The sequence below is a fragment of the Rana temporaria genome, chromosome 1, assembly GCF_905171775.1.
Source record: "Rana temporaria chromosome 1, aRanTem1.1, whole genome shotgun sequence".
Classification (NCBI taxonomy): Eukaryota; Metazoa; Chordata; class Amphibia; order Anura; family Ranidae; genus Rana; species Rana temporaria.
Window position 1 is genome coordinate 590,132,616 of NC_053489.1, and position 17,900 is coordinate 590,150,515.

General features: G+C 42.8%; 1 protein-coding gene across 1 annotated transcript in view; it reads right to left on the reverse strand.

Moving 5' to 3' along the window:
- Positions 1–5,204, reverse strand: part of KLF3 (Kruppel like factor 3) — an 82,277-nt gene extending 77,073 nt beyond the window's left edge. The window contains exon 1 of the mRNA XM_040335135.1: positions 5,105–5,204. The gene's annotated coding sequence lies outside the window, so the exon portion shown is untranslated. The remainder of the gene's footprint in view (positions 1–5,104) is intronic.
- Between the last annotated feature and the right edge of the window lie 12,696 nt (positions 5,205–17,900).

The window sequence follows — 17,900 nt, forward strand, 5'->3', positions numbered from 1 at the left end:
ACAACAAAAGCATATACAGAGTTCAGCCTGAACAATCAACTGCCAGTGTAAAGCACATCACTATGGAGGCCTCAGTGACTGATCTCACATGTAACGTCCAGTCCAAGATGAATAAAGAGGACTGAACACCGGTGAGCAATGGTAAACCGGGATAAATAGGTGCAAGTGCCAGAAAGTGCAGCCAGGTGCTGAGATTCCTCCATTGCTTCTGATCCTGATGATAAACCTATCCTGAGACAAATACAGAAGCTGCCATTGCTGATCTCTGCTAGTACCTGGCTGCCATGCTAATCCTGGCACAACATTTTTTCTTGAAGGCCTTGCAATCCGTTCTAAATTCACTATATTTGGAAAGCCACAGCTAGCCAGGCAGGAAGCATTTTCTCAACTTTCAGAGCAACACCGCGAGACAACAATCCAAAATCGTCTCGCTGCAACTCACAAGAGGAAGAAAGAAAGTTTGTTTAACCCCTTCCAGTCCACGGTAGGGCATTTTCTTGATCATAGCTGAGGATGGAACCACCCTTTAAAAAGTCCTGGGCTTTAAATAGTAGTACAGAGCGATGAGCAGTGGCATGTACTATTCCAGAGATTAGTAAGCAGTGGTAAGTACTAACCCAGAGCTCAGTGGTATGTACTATTCCAGAGATTAGTAAGCAGTGGTACGCACTAACCCAGAGCTCCGTGGTATGTACTAACCCAGAGCTCCGTGGTATGTACTAACCCAGAGCTCCGTGGTATGTACTAACCTAGAGCTCCGTGGTATGTACTAACCCAGAGCTCTGTGGTATGTACTAACCCAGAGCTCCGTGGTATGCACTAACCCAGAGCTCCGTGGTATGTACTAACCCAGAGATCAGTGGTACGCACTAACCCAGAGCTCAGTGGTATGTACTAACCCAGAGATCAGTGGTATGTACTAACCCAGAGCTCTGTGGTATGTACTAACCCAGAGCTCTGTGGTATGCACTAACCCAGAGCTCTGTGGTATGCACTAACCCAGAGCTCCGTGGTATGTACTAACCCAGAGCTCAGTGGTATGTACTAACCCAGCGCTCAGTGGTATGTACTAACCCAGAGATCAGTGGTATGTACTAACCCAGAGATCAGTGGTATGTACTAACCCAGAGATCAGTGGTACGCACTAACCCAGAGATCAGTGGTACACCCTAACCCAGAGATCAGTGGTATGTACTAACTCAGAGATCAGTGGTATGTACTAACCCAGAGCTCAGTGGCACACACTAACCCAGAGCTCCGTGGTATGTACTAACCCAGAGCTCAGTGAGCAATGGTATGTACTAATCCAGAGATCAGCTTTCAATACCCCAGATGCTTGTACTCCCATCTCCTGTATGTGTGAAAGGTAAATGATTTACTGCTTCTGTTCTAGGGGCAATAAAAAGGACAATAAAAAGGACTGGGACCACACTCCAATCACTGGGACCACGCTCCAATCACTGGGACCACGCTCCAATCACTGGGACCACGCTCAAATCACTGGGACCACACTCCAATCACTGGGACGACGCTCAAATCACTGGGACCATGCTCCAATCACTGGGACCACGCTCCAATCACTGGGACTACGCTCCAATCACTGGGACCACGCTCCAATCACTGGGACTACACTCCAATCACTGGGACTACGCTCCAATAACTGGGACCACGCTCCAATCACTGGGACCACACTCCAATCACTGGGACTACGCTCCAATCACTGGGACCACACTCCAATCACTGGGACCACGCTCCAATCACTGGGACCACACTCCAATCACTGGGACCACACTCCAATCACTGGGACCACACTCCAATCACTGGGACCACGCTCCAATCACTGGGACCACACTCCAATCACTGGGACTACGCTCCAATCACTGGGACCACGCTCCAATCACTGGGACCACGCTCCAATCACTGGGACCACACTCCAATCACTGCGATCAGTGTGGTCTGTACATTGCAGGCTCTGTGCTCCTTGTAGCAGTGCCATGGCCACATTTGCTCCCACCGCTGCCCGCTCATGGCAGAGTGAAGGGCAGGCTGAGGACAAAGTCTGCTTATTTTAGTCATGACAACAGTCCCACAACGGTAAAGTGATCAGCAGAACCAGGGCAATGATTAATAAATAAGGGAAAACAGCAACACTAATGTACAAGTCATGTAACCCATCACAGCCCAACTAAAACAGTATGGAGCAGTCCAAGCAGTAGAAGATCAATTCTGATTGGTCCATTGAATCTCCCTAGTATGCTGTGACTTATAAAGGTGTGAGCTCTACAGAACCACAAAATCTTACATCAAAAACTGTTATACATATAATATTGCATCGTTTTGGTAAACCTAAAAGGAGAATGTACAGAGATTGTACTATGTGGGGCTTTAGATTTACCAAACGATGTAATATGAGGACAAACCTAAACATTCTGTATAATACACACTGACTGCTGTGTGATGTAGAGGTGGTGTGAAGGATGGATACAAACGATCACACTGGGATTTGTATGTCATCCAACTCCATACACTGCAATGTTCTGCACAGAAATATTACTGACTCCACTTTCTATCATTATCCCATATCCCAGCACATTGGTGAGAACTGAAACACTGAGGACAAAGTGTCCCTTCTATGAGTTCATCATGGGTGCCCAACCAGACCGGTGTGTGCAAAGAGATCCACACTGAAGATGACAGGTACTGACTCAGAAGAAACATGCCGTAACTCACAGCAACCAATCAGAAATCAGCTGTCTTCACCCCCAACAGCCAGAAATCCAATTGTTATTGGTCACCGTGGACTGCCACACACCACCGTATCCTCCACTATCCAGGAGTCCCGGAGGTGTCACTACCTATACATAGGATAGAAATAATCTCCTCTCCCCAGAATTAAAGGTCCTACACAACTGTACTCACCGGAGTGTCCCCATATCAGCCTGTACATGGGAACATTCCACACTGTCACCAGGATAGTCCTTACACTCTGACACACTAACACTTTCTAAATGATACTATTATTATTACTACAATATTATATTTTCCCCACAAATGAGAATAATGCATTGTACACATAATATAAAATATATTATTATGTATGTATGCACTGTAATGCATTATTGTTCGTTTCAATTGTGAAAAAATAATATATTGTAATATTATTACTACTACTACACATAATAAGAATAATAATATATATTTTTTTCGCAAAGGAGAATAGCAATAATGCATTATAGAGATGATATTATTATTATTATTATTATTATTATTATTATTATTATTACTACTACAGATAATAAAAATAATAATATATTCACAAAGGAGAATAGCAATAATGCATTATAGAGATGATATTATTATTATTATTATTATTATTATTACTACTACTACAGATAATAAGAATAATAATATATTCACAAAGGAGAATAGCAATAATGCATTATAGAGATGATATTATTATTATTATTATTATTATTATTATTATTATTATTATTATTATTACTACTACTACTACTACTACTACTACTACTACTATTTATTTATATAATGCATCATTGTAATTCTCATTTTTGAAAGATATATTATCTGTAGTAGTAGTAGTAATAATAATAAATATATATTTGTTTTAATTAGCTTAAAAACACAAATAAAAATGACATAACAAAATAACACAAATAATAATAACAAAAATAATAAACAAAACTATGATAATATTATTTTTGCAGAAGTGACATCTCAGAAGTGAGGTCAGAGGACGGTAAGTAATAGAGAAGAAAAAAATATATAATGACATCACATGGTCAGGGATAGAGGAACTTTTCATACATGCCCCCCCCTCCCCTCCCCCTCTCGGCGGTCCTGGATGTCAGGATAGAAAGGTGATGAAGAAATGTAAATGGAATATAAAGCAGCCCTGGGAAGACCCCACCATGGTGTCCACATCTGTTCTGCTACTCCGTCCAATAACATCCAATTCTAGTGAAGTGATGTGTGATATAATATATATATATATACATTGATGGTTTGGTGCATGATATAATAATACAGTATATAGTAATGATGTGGTATGGGGTTAGGAATGATATAAAGATGGTGGTGAAGCTGATCACACAGGACATCCCGATACAAAGTATCATCACCCTATGTGTGGAGGGTTTAGAAAACATTGTACAAAGTAATCAGGACCACTGGCAGAGGTAGGTGATGAAGGTAGATGGCAGTAAAGGCAGGTAGAAGAGTTAGGTAGGTGATAGTAGAGGTGGGTGATGATGGTAGAAGTAGGTAGTGGTAGGTGGGTGATGGTTGAGGTAGGTAAGTGATAGTAGTAGAGGTAAGTGATGATAGTAGTAGAGGTAAGTAAATGATAATAGTAGTAGTAGAGGTAGGTACGTTATGGTAGTAGTAGAGGTAAGTGATGGTAATATTAGAGATAGGAAAGTGATGGTAGTAGTAGTAGAGGTAAGTGATGATAGTAGTAGAGGTACGTAAATAATAATAGTAGTAGTAGAGATAGGTAAGTGATGGTAGTAGTAGTAGAGATGGGTAAGTGATGGTAGTAGTAGAGGTAAGTGATGATAGTAGTAGAGGTAAGTAAAATAATAATAATAATAGTAGTAGTAGAGGAAAGTAAGTGATGGTAATAGTAGAGGTAGGAAAGTGATGGTAATAGTAGAGGTAGGAAAGTGATGGTAGTAGTAGTAGAGGTAGGTAAGTGATGGTAGTAGTAGAGGTAGGTAAGTGATGGTAGTAGTAGAGGTAAGTAAAATAATAATAGTAGTAGTAGAGGAAAGTAAGTGATGGTAATAGTAGAGGTAGGTAAGTGATGGTAGTAGTAGAGGTAAGTGATGGTAGTAGTAGAGGTAGGTAAGTGATGGTAGTAGTAGAGGTAGGTAAGTGATGGTAGTAGTAGAGGTAGGTAAGTGATGGTAGGTGTCAGTGGGGTCCGGTGTGTTCTCCTCAGTACTCTGTGCCGGGTGTAGAGAGCTCAGTCCCGGGACCGGATCGGTGCCAATATAACTCCATCCATAGCAGAGAGATCCTCTGAGAGTCCAGCAGAGCGGGGAACGGGGGGTAGGTACGGGAGTACGGTAGGTACGGGACTTACTGTTGTAAACTCCTCCTGGGTGAGAACGCGCTGATCCCGGAGCGGTGTGATTGCGGAGACGGTCGGGGCTCATTGCAAGGACAGGATGGGAGGTCTGAGCAGCGGCACTCAGCCGGTAGGGTGGGGCAGGGCCGGGCACGCCCATTGGGTGGAGGATGGATCTGGGTGGAGGCTGGGACCAGTCAACATTGACACTTTATAAATATATATTTACACAACGCCGCCGGCCAATCCCCTCCCCCTCCTCCGACGATCTGTCCTCTCCAGTATACACTGCACTCCACAACCGGGGAGGGGACTACAGATCCCAGCAACATCCAGTACACACTGCTCTACATACTGTACAACCAGGGGGACTAAAAATCCCAACAACCCCCCTCCCCAATTCCAGTACACACTTATCTACACACTGTACAACCAGGGGGACTACAAATCCCAGCAAACCCCCCAATACCAGTACACACTGCTCTACACACTGTACAGCCAGGGGGGGACTACAGATCCCAGCAAACCCCCCAATACCAGTACACACTGCCCTACACACTGTACAACCAGGGGGGACTACAGATCCCAGCAAACCCCCCAATACCAGTACACACTGCCCTACACACTGTACAACCAGGGGGGGCTACAGATCCCAGCAACATCCCCCAATACCAGTACACACTGTACAACCAGGGGGGGGGGGGGCTACAGATCCCAGCAACATCCCCCAATACCAGTACACACTGCTCTACATACTATACAACCAGGGGGGGGCTACAGATCCCAGCAACATCCGACAATACCAGTACACACTGCTCTACACACTGTACAACCAGGGGGGACTACAGATCCCAGCAAACCCCCCAATACCAGTACACACTGCTCTACACACTGTACAACCAGGGGGGGCTACAGATCCCAGCAACATCCCCCAATACCAGTACACACTGCTCTACATACTATACAACCAGGGGGGGGCTACAGATCCCAGCAACATCCGACAATACCAGTACACACTGCTCTACACACTGTACAACCGGAGGGGGGGGGGGGCTACAGATCCCAGCAACATCCCCCAATACCAGTACGCAATGCTCTACATACTGTGCAACCAGGGGGGACTACAGATCCCAGCAACATCCCCCAATACCAGTACACACTGCCCTACATACTGTGCAACCAGGGGGGACTACAGATCCCAGCAACATCCCCCAATACCAGTACACACTGCTCTACACACTGTACAACTAGGGGGGCTATAGATCCCAGCAACACCCCCAATACCAGTACACACTGCTCTACACACTGTACAACTAGGGGGGGCTATAGATCCCAGCAACATCCCCCAATACCAGTACACACTGCTCTACATGCTGTACAACCAGGGGGACTACAGATCCCAGCAACATCCCCCAATACCAGTACACACTGCCCTACATACTGTGCAACCAGGGGGGACTACAGATCCCAGCAACATCCCCCAATACCAGTACACACTGCTCTACATACTGTGCAACCAGTGGGGACTACAGATCCCAGCAACATCCCCAATACCAGTACACACTGCTCTACATACTGTGCAACCAGGGGGGACTACAAATCCCAGCAACATCCCCCAATACCAGTACACACTGCTCTACATACTGTGCAACCAGGGGGGACTACAGATCCCAGCAACATCCCCCAATACCAGTACACACTGCTCTACATACTGTGCAACCAGTGGGGACTACAGATCCCAGCAACATCCCCCAATACCAGTACACACTGCTCTACATACTGTGCAACCAGGGGGGACTACAGATCCCAGCAACATCCCCCAATACCAGTACGCAATGCTCTACTTTTTACCTCCCTCCTGGAAGCAGTAATTTTATTAGGAAACAGTAGAAGTGAGCAGCACTAATAGGGGACATGGTATACATAAATGAGTGCGCTGTTTCTTTAAAAAGTATTGTCCTCAAATACAACACCAGTGTACAATGTGTTAATACTATATAAACTTATGCACATACGAATAAGTCCATGTGAAATAGTCCACTTCATACCTGTAAAGTACAAAAAGTTCTATAAAGGTGGACAACAAGTGCCAGCAATCCTTAGTGCAACTCCTTGTGATCCTTCACCAACCCACTATAAGTGCTTACCGGACCCTCAGAAAAGATAGATAGATCACATCCCCACGGTCACTTGGTTGTGCCACCACCAGCTGCTTTGGGGCAGCACACTCAATAATGTATACCATGTTCTATGTGTAATATCCTGGCATTTGAAGTGCAGAGTCTTTTATTTTAGGTCAAAGTTTTATTTTGAGTTTTACTTTTGGCATTGAGTGCTTTGTTATTTTTTTTATTTTTTTTTTACAATATAGGACGTGACAAGAGCTGTGACCATCATCAGTGTTGGAGCAAGGTGTGTGTCTGTGTTTATGTGTGTGGTGGTGGGATCAGTATATATGTGGGTGGTGGTGGTATCAGTATATATGTGGATGGTGGTGGGATCAGTGTGTGTGGGTGGTGGTGGGTTCAGTGTGTGTGATGGTGAAATCAGTGTGTGTGGGTGGTGGTGGTATTAGTATATATGTGGATGGTGGTGGGATCAGTGTGTGTGGTGGTGGTTTCAGTATACATGTGGATGGTGGTGGGATCAGTGTGTGTGGTGGTGGTGGGTTCAGTGTGTGTGATGGTGAAATCAGTGTGTGTGGGTGGTGGTGGTATTAGTATATATGTGGATGGTGGTGGGATCAGTGTGTGTGGGTGGTGGTGGTGTCAGTATACATGTGGATGGTGGTGGGATCAGTGTGTGTGTGGTGGTGGGATCAGTATATATGTGGGTGGTGGTGGGATCAATGTGTGTGGTGGTGGTGGTGGTGGTGGGCTTAGTGTGTGTTGTGGTGGTGGTATAAGTATATATGTGGGTGGTGGTAGTATCAGTATAAATGTGGGTGGGATCAGTGTGTGTGTGGTGGTGGTGGTGGGTTCAGTGTGTGTGGTGGTATCAGTATATATGTGGGTGGTGGTGGGATCAGTGTGTGCGGTGGTGGTATCAGTATATATGTGGGTGGTGGTGGGATCAGTGTGTGTGGGTGTTGGTGGGATCAGTATATATGTGGGTGGTGGTGGGATCAGTATATATGTGGGTGTTGGTGGGATCAGTGTGTGTGGTGGTGGTGGGATCAGTATATATGTGGGTGGTGGTGGGATCAGTGTGTGCGGTGGTGGTGGGCTTAGTGTTTGTTGTGGTGGTGGTATAAGTATATATGTGGGTGGTGGTAGTATCAGTATAAATGTGAGTGGTGGTGGGATCAGTGTGTGTGGTGGTGGTGGGTTCAGTGTGTGTGGTGGTATCATCTATATGTGGGTGGTGGTGGTATCAGTGTGTGCGGTGGTGGTATCAGTATATATGTGGGTGGTGGTGGCATCAGTATATATGTGGGTGGTGGTGGGATCAGTATATATGAGGGTAGTGGTGGTATCAGTATAAATGTGGGTGGTGGTGGGATCAGTGTGTGTGGTGATGGTGGTGGGTTCGGTGTGTGTGGTATCAGTATATATGTGTGTGTGGGTGTTGGTGGGATCAGTATATATGTGGGTGGTGGTGGGATCAGTATAAATGTGGGTGGTGGTGGGATCAGTGTGTATGATTTTGTGTTTCAAATTTTTTTATGCCCGGGATGTCTACTAGACTCTTGTTTGGACAGATTTAAGTGAGTTATTTCTAAGAATTACAGGCCTGCAATATAATACGCCAAATTTCCATGCAAAATAATGGTACCACTTGCAGCACCTAAAGTCTGAATTAATCATACCGCCAGGGAGGTTAATGGTGTTCGCGTGTTCGAACAAATTTTGTGCCTGTTCGCATGTTCTGGTGCGAACCGAACCGAGGGGTGTTCGGCTCATCCCTATTCTGGAAGAATGGTCAAACATTCCCAAAGACACACTCCTAAACATTGTGGGCACCCTTCCCAGAACAGTCGAAGCTGGTATAGCTGCAAAAGGTGGGCCAACCTAATATTGAACCCTATGGGCTAAGACTGGGATGCCATTATCCACTTGCCAACCGGGTCATAGCCGAATGAAGACTGCAGCACGGTCGGCCTCATTTATGCCTCATTCATGCCCATCTGTTCCTCATTCCTGCCCATCTGTGCCTCATTAATGCCCATCTGTGCCTCATCCATGCCTCTTCAATGCCACATCTAAGCCTCATCCGTGCGGCATTAATGCCTCAGCTGTGCCACATCAGTGCTCATCCGTGCATCATCCATGCCTCATCTGGTCCTCATCTGGCCATATTCATGCCTCCTCTGTGCTCATTCGTGCCACAACAGTGCTTATTAGTGTCCTACAGTGCCTCACAAAACTGTAATAGGTAGTCAGGAAACATAATTTGTCATTTTATGTCCCTAGAGCACCTGACGGTACTCCCTGAATGTTGGGACAAAAAAGTCTCACACATGTGGTATGGCCACACTCAGGAGGAGTAGCAGGATGCACTTTGGGGTGCAATTTGTATATACATGATATGTGTTAGAAAAATCTTATAAATGGGCCAATTTGTGTAAAAAAAAATGTGTTTTAATTTTCTTTTCACATTTTCCAAAAACTTATGGAAAAAAAATTACATTTTCATAATGCCTTATAGAATATACGTTGGGGTGTTTGCTTTCCACAATGGGGTCACCTGTGCCTTCGTCATGCCCATCAGTACCTCATCCATGCGCCATTCTGTGCCTCATCCATGCCTCATTCATGCCTATCTGTGCCTCATTTATGCCCATCTGTGCCTCATCCATGCCTCACCTCTGCCTCATCCCTGCCACATTAATGCCTAATCCGTGCCACATCAGTGCTCATCCATGCCTTATCCATGCCCATCCATGCCACATCCATGCCTCACAAAGTTGTAGTAGGTAGTCAGGAAATTAAATTTGTAATTGTATGTCCCTAGAGCACCTAACGGTGCTCCTTGAATGTTGGGCCATGCTGTGTAAAAGTCTCACACATGTGGTATCACCATACTCAGGAGGAGTAGCAGAATGTATTTTGGGGTGTCATTTTTGCTATGTACATGCTATGTGTTAGAAATATCTTATAAATGGCCAACTCTGTGTTAAAAAAATGTGTTTTCATTTTATTTTCACATTTTCCATAAACTTGTGAAAAAAATGACATGTTCAAAAGACTCATAGAATAAACGTTGGGGGTGTTTGTTTTCCAAAATGGGGTCATTTTGTGGGCGTTATCATTGGCCTGGTGCTTCAGGGTCTTCAAAAGTGTAATAGGTTGTCAGGAAATGAGATGTGTAATTTATGCTCCTAGAACACCTGGAGGTGCTACTTGTATGTGGCCAGGTTGTGTAAAAGTCTCACATATGTGGTATCGCCATACTCAGAATGTGTTTTGGGGTGTAGAATGTGTTTTGTATCAGAATGTATCAGAATGTGTTTTGGGGTGTAGTTGTAAGCATATACATGCCATGTGAGGCCTCGTACACACGACCGAGTTTCTCGGCAAAAACCAGCAAGAAACTTGCTGGGTTTTTTTTTTTTTGCAGAGGAAACCGGTCGTGTGTACATTTTTCGCCGAGGAAACTGTCGAGGAACTCATCGAGCCAAAAAGAGAGCATGTTCTCTTTTTCCTCTACGGGAATGGAGCAAATTGGCTCGCCGAGTTACTCGACAGCCTAACAAGGAACTCGACGAGCAAAACGATGTGTTTCGTCCGTCGAGTTCCTTGGTCGTGTGTACGAGGCCTGAGAAAAAAAAACCTGTTAATATGACAATTTTGTGGAAAAAAATTGAAATTTTGCAAAGAATTGTGGGAAAAAATTACAACTTTAAAATACTGACCATGCCTCTTACTAAATACCTTGTAAGATCTACTTTACAAAAAGGGGTCATTAAGGGGTATTTGTATTTTCCTGGCTTGTTAGTGCCTCAAGAAATGAGATAGGCCATCATCGGTACATCAGTGTGATCATTTTTTAATGATTACCACCATAGCTTGTAGAATAATATACACTGATTTGGGTTATTTTTTACCAAAGATATGTAGCAGTATAACTTTTGACCAAAATGTATAAAGAAAAAATGCTAAATTTTATAAACAAAACGAAGAAAAAATAATTTTTAATTTAAATGTTCGATCTTTTTTCATTTATAGCGCATACAGGCTCCTCCACTATATATGTGACCCATGGTTTGTTTAGTCTCGATCACTATGGAGAATAGTGTGGGTAATGCTACAACCACTGCAGGAGTGCCAGTAAGGGATGGAGCTCATCCCAGCTCCTGTAGTCACTGGAAGAGAGATAAGATCCCTGGTGCCGCACATCCATGGCATCCTATAGTGATATGAGAGAGACAACCTCAGCTTGGGCTCCTGCCAGGCCACACCCCCAACACAATTTACTCTGCCCCCTCGGAGCTTAGTCATGGGGATGTACAGTCATTTGGAAAAGGAAGGGGCCATTCCCAAACTTTTCCCACAAAGTTGGGAGCATGAAATTGTCCAAAATGTCCTGGTATGCTAACATATTAAGAGTTCCCTTCACTGGAACCAGGGATGGACTGGCCATTGGCACTACAGGGAGTTTCCCGGTGGGCCGATGGCTCAGTGGGCTGGCTTCAGTGACAGCGGCCTGGGAGTTTCTTACTTCTGCCTAATCTTGTCCCATAAGGGGGGGGCACCAAACTGATTCTTTGCCCCGGGAGAAATAATGTCTAGCTTCCCAACTGGTACTGCCTATAAGAGTACCAGTACCAGCCGTTCTACTCTAATAAAGTAAAACGGCTAGTTACTAGTGAAGGGGGAGAGGGGGAGAGGGGGCTTGGGTGGCCGGGAGGGGGGGGGGGTGGGAGTTGTCCAGCCTCTGTGGGAGAGACCTGTCAATGTGGGCCAGTCTGGATGAAGTCCAGGGCCAAATTTTTGTCCCAGTCCAGCCCTGACTGGAACTAAGGGGGTCAAGTCCAACCCCTGAAAAACAACCCCACACCATAATCCCCCACCAAATGATTTGTACCAGTGCACACAGCAAGGTCCATAAAGACATGGATGAGCGAGTTTGGGGTGGAGGAACTTGACTGGCCTGCACACAGTCCAGACCTTAACAACATAGAACACCTTTGGGATGAATCGGAGTGGAGACTGCGAGTCAGACCTTCTTGTCCACAGACTGGGATGCTACTAAAGTTCATGTGCATGTAAAGGCAGGTGTCCCAATACTTTTGACAATATAGTGTATGTGTGGTGGTGCTTATCAGTATGTATGTGGGTGGTGGAATTATCACTGTGAATGTGTGGGTGGTGGTGGAGGGGTATCAGTATATATGTGTGTGGGTAATGGTGGGTTAATTTAGTTAGCAAAGTTCAGTTTACAGAAGATCTGTGTTGGCAGCTATTTCCAGCGCAGCCCCAACACATAGACAAGGCAAAATGCCTTATTTCCACAGCGTTGCTGTAGTGTATGCAGTTCTTATTTTTTCCAGCATGGTGAGTTGAGATGCAAACCAATATTTTGCAATACTGCTGCAGTGAATAGGACTCCAGTAAAGTTCTGTGAACACAAAACAGTGTCATCATGATTGGCATATTGACACCGTTGTTGTTTTACAGCGCACAGTAGCGGCCGTGCCTAAAGTGCAGCTGGCTGAATGCCTGAACTTAACACATAGGGTAAAGCTATATTCACTACTAATCATGTGCAAGAGAACAATCCTCCTTCACACATAAAGGGGGTTATTTACGAAAGGCAAATCCACTTTGCACTACGAGTGCAAAGTAGACTTGAAATTACACTGAAAGTGCATTTGGAAATGCAGTTGCTGTCTGAAGGGTGCATCTGAAATGAGGGGAAGCTCTGCTGATTTTATCATCCAATCATGTGTGAGCTAAAATGCATTTTTTTATTTTCCTTGCATGTCCCCCTTGGATCTACAGCGACTGCACTTCCAAGTGCACTTTCAGTGCAATTTCAAGTGCACTTTGCACTTGTAGTTTGTATTTGTAGTGCAAAGTGGATTTTGCCTTTTCGTAAATAACCCCCAAAGTGTTGTGCAATTTACAAAAAGGTGCTTGTACTTCTTTTGTGCAATTTTCACACATAAACACAATGCACCAAAGAATTCAAAAATGTGCACACTGCTACACCTGCAAAGGAGTCAATAGAGTCTCAGGCTTCATTCACACCTGTGCATTGTGGAAATGCGTGCAAAAGCTTGTGCTTTCCCACAACGCACAAACACCTGTTGCGTCTTTGCTGATGTGCCCTTTATTCTTAGTAGCAAACCCCACGCATTTTGCTGACACGCACACATTTTAGACTTATTTTGCGTGTTTCCCACACATAGCAAAGCCTATTATAATTAATCGGTTGCCCTGAATGCTGCGAATGAGAATGCGCAAAAAATATTGCACGCTCTGTCGCATCTGCCTTATGCCGCGTACACACGATCGGTCAAACTGATGAGAACGGTCTGATGGACCGTTTTCATCGGACCAAACCAATCGTGTGTGGGCCCCATCGGTTATTTATTCATAGGTTAAAAAAAAGCAATCTTGTTTTAAATTTAACTGATGGATACCTAACCGATAGGAAAAAAACGATCGTTAGTAGGCTTGACCATTGGTTAAAAATCCAGGCATGCTCGGAATCAAGTCGACGCATGCTTGGAAGCATTGAAGTTCGTTTTTTTTTCAGCACGTCGTTGTGTTTTACGTCACCGCGTTCTGACACGATCGTTTTTTAACCGATGGTGTGTAGGCACGACTGACCATCAGTCAGCTTCATCGGTTAACCGATGAAAACGGTCCTTCAGACATTAGGCTACATGTACATGGGGGCATATGCCCATACCTGTAAATACGCAGTGTATTTTCTAATGCCCGGGATGTCCTGGTGCTACCCGGCTGTACACAGCTATGCGCCGATATTAGCATAAATTAGTGCACCCGCACAGATGTAATGTCCTAAATGTGTCCTTGTGCATAAAGCTTTGCAATTCCTAATTCTTTTGAGCAGCTCAGTGTACAGTAAATAACAGATGGATTACACACTGAGGATGTACTCCCACCTCAGCGACGTGCTGCATTGTGCTGTTTTTAACACGTTTTTGGGTCGTTTCTCCCGCTTCACTTGGTTAGGCTGCCTTCTGCAGGAAGAAAAATGCGCCAAAGTAGCTCAAGTACAATTTTTTTGCCATTGAGCCAAGCACGTTTTTCATTTTTGTGAAAAAAAACACGGTGCTGCCTCTAGGAAAAAAATAATTTGCGTTTCTGCCTGCATTTCCGCTACGCTCAAGTGTGACTGCAGCTTTAATAAAGAAGTGAAGAATCAAACATTGAACTGTATTTTCCTATATTATCCTATACTATTAAAATGTGTTACCACAAAAATTAAAATTATCTATCTATCTATCTATCTATCTATCTATCTATCTATCTATCTATCTATCTATCTATCTATCTATCTATCTATCTATCTATTTTTCCATCTATGTGTCTGTCACATTGGGATTGCCATGAATGAAGTCAGTACTCCAGTAGTAAGCAGACTTCCCATCATTGAATTTGGGCATGAAGAAGTTATTTGTGCTCTCCAGTCTGTAGAGCGGTTCTCCTACGTCCTGAGCACACAGATGGGCACAGATACAAGCTAACCACAGGAGAGAGGAGGCCTGGGAGGGACCACATTCTTGTTTTGGGGTTTCTGGGAGGGAGGGAGAGGTGTGCATCTGGCACAGCTGCTATAAAGTACTCCACCTTCAAAAATGCAACAAAAACAACACGCAGCAACACCCAGGGCTGAAGGGGAAGGAAGGGAGGTGCTCTGAAACCCAGCATTGCGAGTCTTCAAATACATCTCTAACACACTCATATCACTGGCCTCTTAACCCCTTAATTACTACTGTCCATCGTCCCCGTCCGTCCGGTTATACATGTTCCCTGGGTATTCATAATGCAACGTGCTCTGCCATACACTGAATATTTCATCATTCCAATGTAATAGTTCTGGAGAATTGTCCGTTTAGTTGTACTCCCAATCAAATGAAATGACTATTAGCTCTGTGGGTAAAAGAGGCCTGGTCGTTACTTTCAGTACTGTTTGCATCATACCTCAGAGTGATTGTGTCATTTTCTTGTTTAGTTAATGATTATTAAAGCACAGGTATCAGGCGTGTTTTCTTACTAAACACAGATAAGGCTCAGGGTATTTTTGCAGCACACACGATACAATAAATAGTACGAAACAACGCGACCTTGGTGGCCTTGCTAAATAATTTTTCCACTAATTTATTATGAAATATAACAAATTAGATGGAACAATATAAAAAATAGTCTGTCTATCTATCTATCTATCTATCTATCTATCTATCTATCTGTCTGTCTATCTATCTATCTATCTATCTATCTATATATCTATCTATCTAAATATAACAGATTAGATGGAACAATATAAAAAAAATAGTCTGTCTATCTATCTATCTATCTATCTATCTATCTATCTATCTATCTATCTATCTATCTATCTATCTATCTATCTGTCTGTCTGTCTATCTATCTATCTATCTATCTATCTATCTATCTATCTATCTATCTATCTATCTATCTATCTAAATATAACAAATCAGATGGAACAATAGAAACAAATTGTCTGTCTATCTATCTATCTATCTATCTATCTATCTATCTATCTATCTATCTATCTATCTATCTATCTATCTATCTAAATTTAACAAATCAGATGGAACAATATAAAAAAATTGTCTATCTATCTATCTATCTATCTATCTATCTATCTATCTATCTATCTATCTAAATATAACAAATCAGATGGAACAATATAAAAAAATTGTCTGTCCGTCCGTCCGTCCGTCCGTCCGTCCGTCTATCTATCTATCTATCTATCTATCTATCTATCTATCTATCTATCTATCTATCTATCTATCTATCTATCTATCTATCTATCTAAATATAACAAATTAGATGGTACAATATAAAAAAATAGTCTATCTATCTATCTATCTATCTATCTATCTATCTATCTATCTATCTATCTATCTACCTGTCTGTCTGTCTGTCTGTCTATCTATCGATCTATCTATCTATAAAACTTCCGCTGTGCCGCGTTTGCATTTAGAAGCTTTTTTTTTTTAAATAGTAAAAATTTTACAACGAAACGTGGCTAAATGCAAGTTACTGCGTTTACACACGTTTACAAGCTGTTACAGGCGTTTGGCATTTCAAATGCCTTGGAACATCGGTCCTGAACGCATTTTATTGCTTTCCAAAAAAATGCTTCTAAACTGAACTGCCCAGAAACAACTGTAAACAACCCTGTGTACATGTACTGACAAGATAACATAAGCCTAAAAGAAGAAAACAAATTTACCTACCACATCTAAAGATTGGTAAGCTGCAATAACTTGTTTAAAACTTATTAAAATTACAAATTCAAACTAAAATGAAAAAATAAGAAAACATTAACCAACCTCAACATTCCTCAACCTTTTTACCCGGAAGGAACCCTTGCATTTTTTTAGGGAACCCCTGTTAAAAATAATTATACCCACAGTTCACAGAACATTTGTGTGATCAGTAAATTGTAGAACGTAAATATATCAATAAATATTATGGCCTACCTAGCCTATTGGACACCCTGGGCACTCTATCGCTTCATACAATACAATTTTAGTATTCTTGAAATTAAATGAATAATAATATTAATAACGAACAAAAATAATAATAAATTTAATAAAAATTAAACAAAAAAACAATAAAAAGAAATGTGGTGTCCCCTAACATACATGCGATGTAGTGTCTACTTGCATTGGTGGTCAGTGTAGGTAGGAGATCAAACAAACAAACAAATTTAACAAAGATGATATCAAAGATAATAATTTTCCATTGCAGAGCGGGGAAAAAATTCAAGTAAAGACATGATTTGCGTAGTTAAATTTTTAATAATTCTATGTTTAGAACTGGCTTCTGTAAAAACATTATTATGGTGCCCATCTTCATGATTTAAAGTGCACGCACTATCATATACTACATTCTAATAAGACATGAAGAACATGTTTATGAAATGACTAACAACAATGTAAAAGGGGAGAGATTAATTAAAGTAGAAGGTGACCTAGTGATGACCAGTGATTATGGATAAAAGTGATATTATGGCGCTTAAGAGGACCTTTATTGTGGAAGTTGTCCTTTGCCCTGAGTCAGCATGATTGCTTGTGGTCTCCTTGCAGATGATCATTTTCCCATTGCTGATTGACCATGCTGTGTTCTGCTTTGTGTCCTCACGTGGAGGTGCCCATCATGGTTGAGGCGTTTCTTCTTCATGTCAGAGCTGCCCCCCTGATAATGGGTGAGCTGATGAATGGTGGAGGAAATATTCAAGAAGCACCAGGAAAGGTCAGAGATCCATAACACGTATGAAGCAAAAGCAGAGGAATCCTTCCACTGCAGGTTTTCAGGTACAGCTTCTTCTCCAGGAAGGAGAACGGTGGATAGCACAGTAGTGATATCACCAAACATCACGTAAATCTCCTTAGACTAGCAATCAGAGGCAGCAGGGCCTTAGATGATATAATAATTTAGATATACAGCTATGAAGCTACAGAACAGAGGTGCCAGGAAGTGCACTGGTACTTCTCAGGAAGAATTTAGCACAAAAGGCAGGGTAATGCTTAGAGACAATTAACATTTCAAGATTATGGGTGATATTATTACATACCGTATAGGACACTTCAGTAAGAAAACAGTGTCCACATCCCAATTTGTATATAGTATTTTATTAAACATAC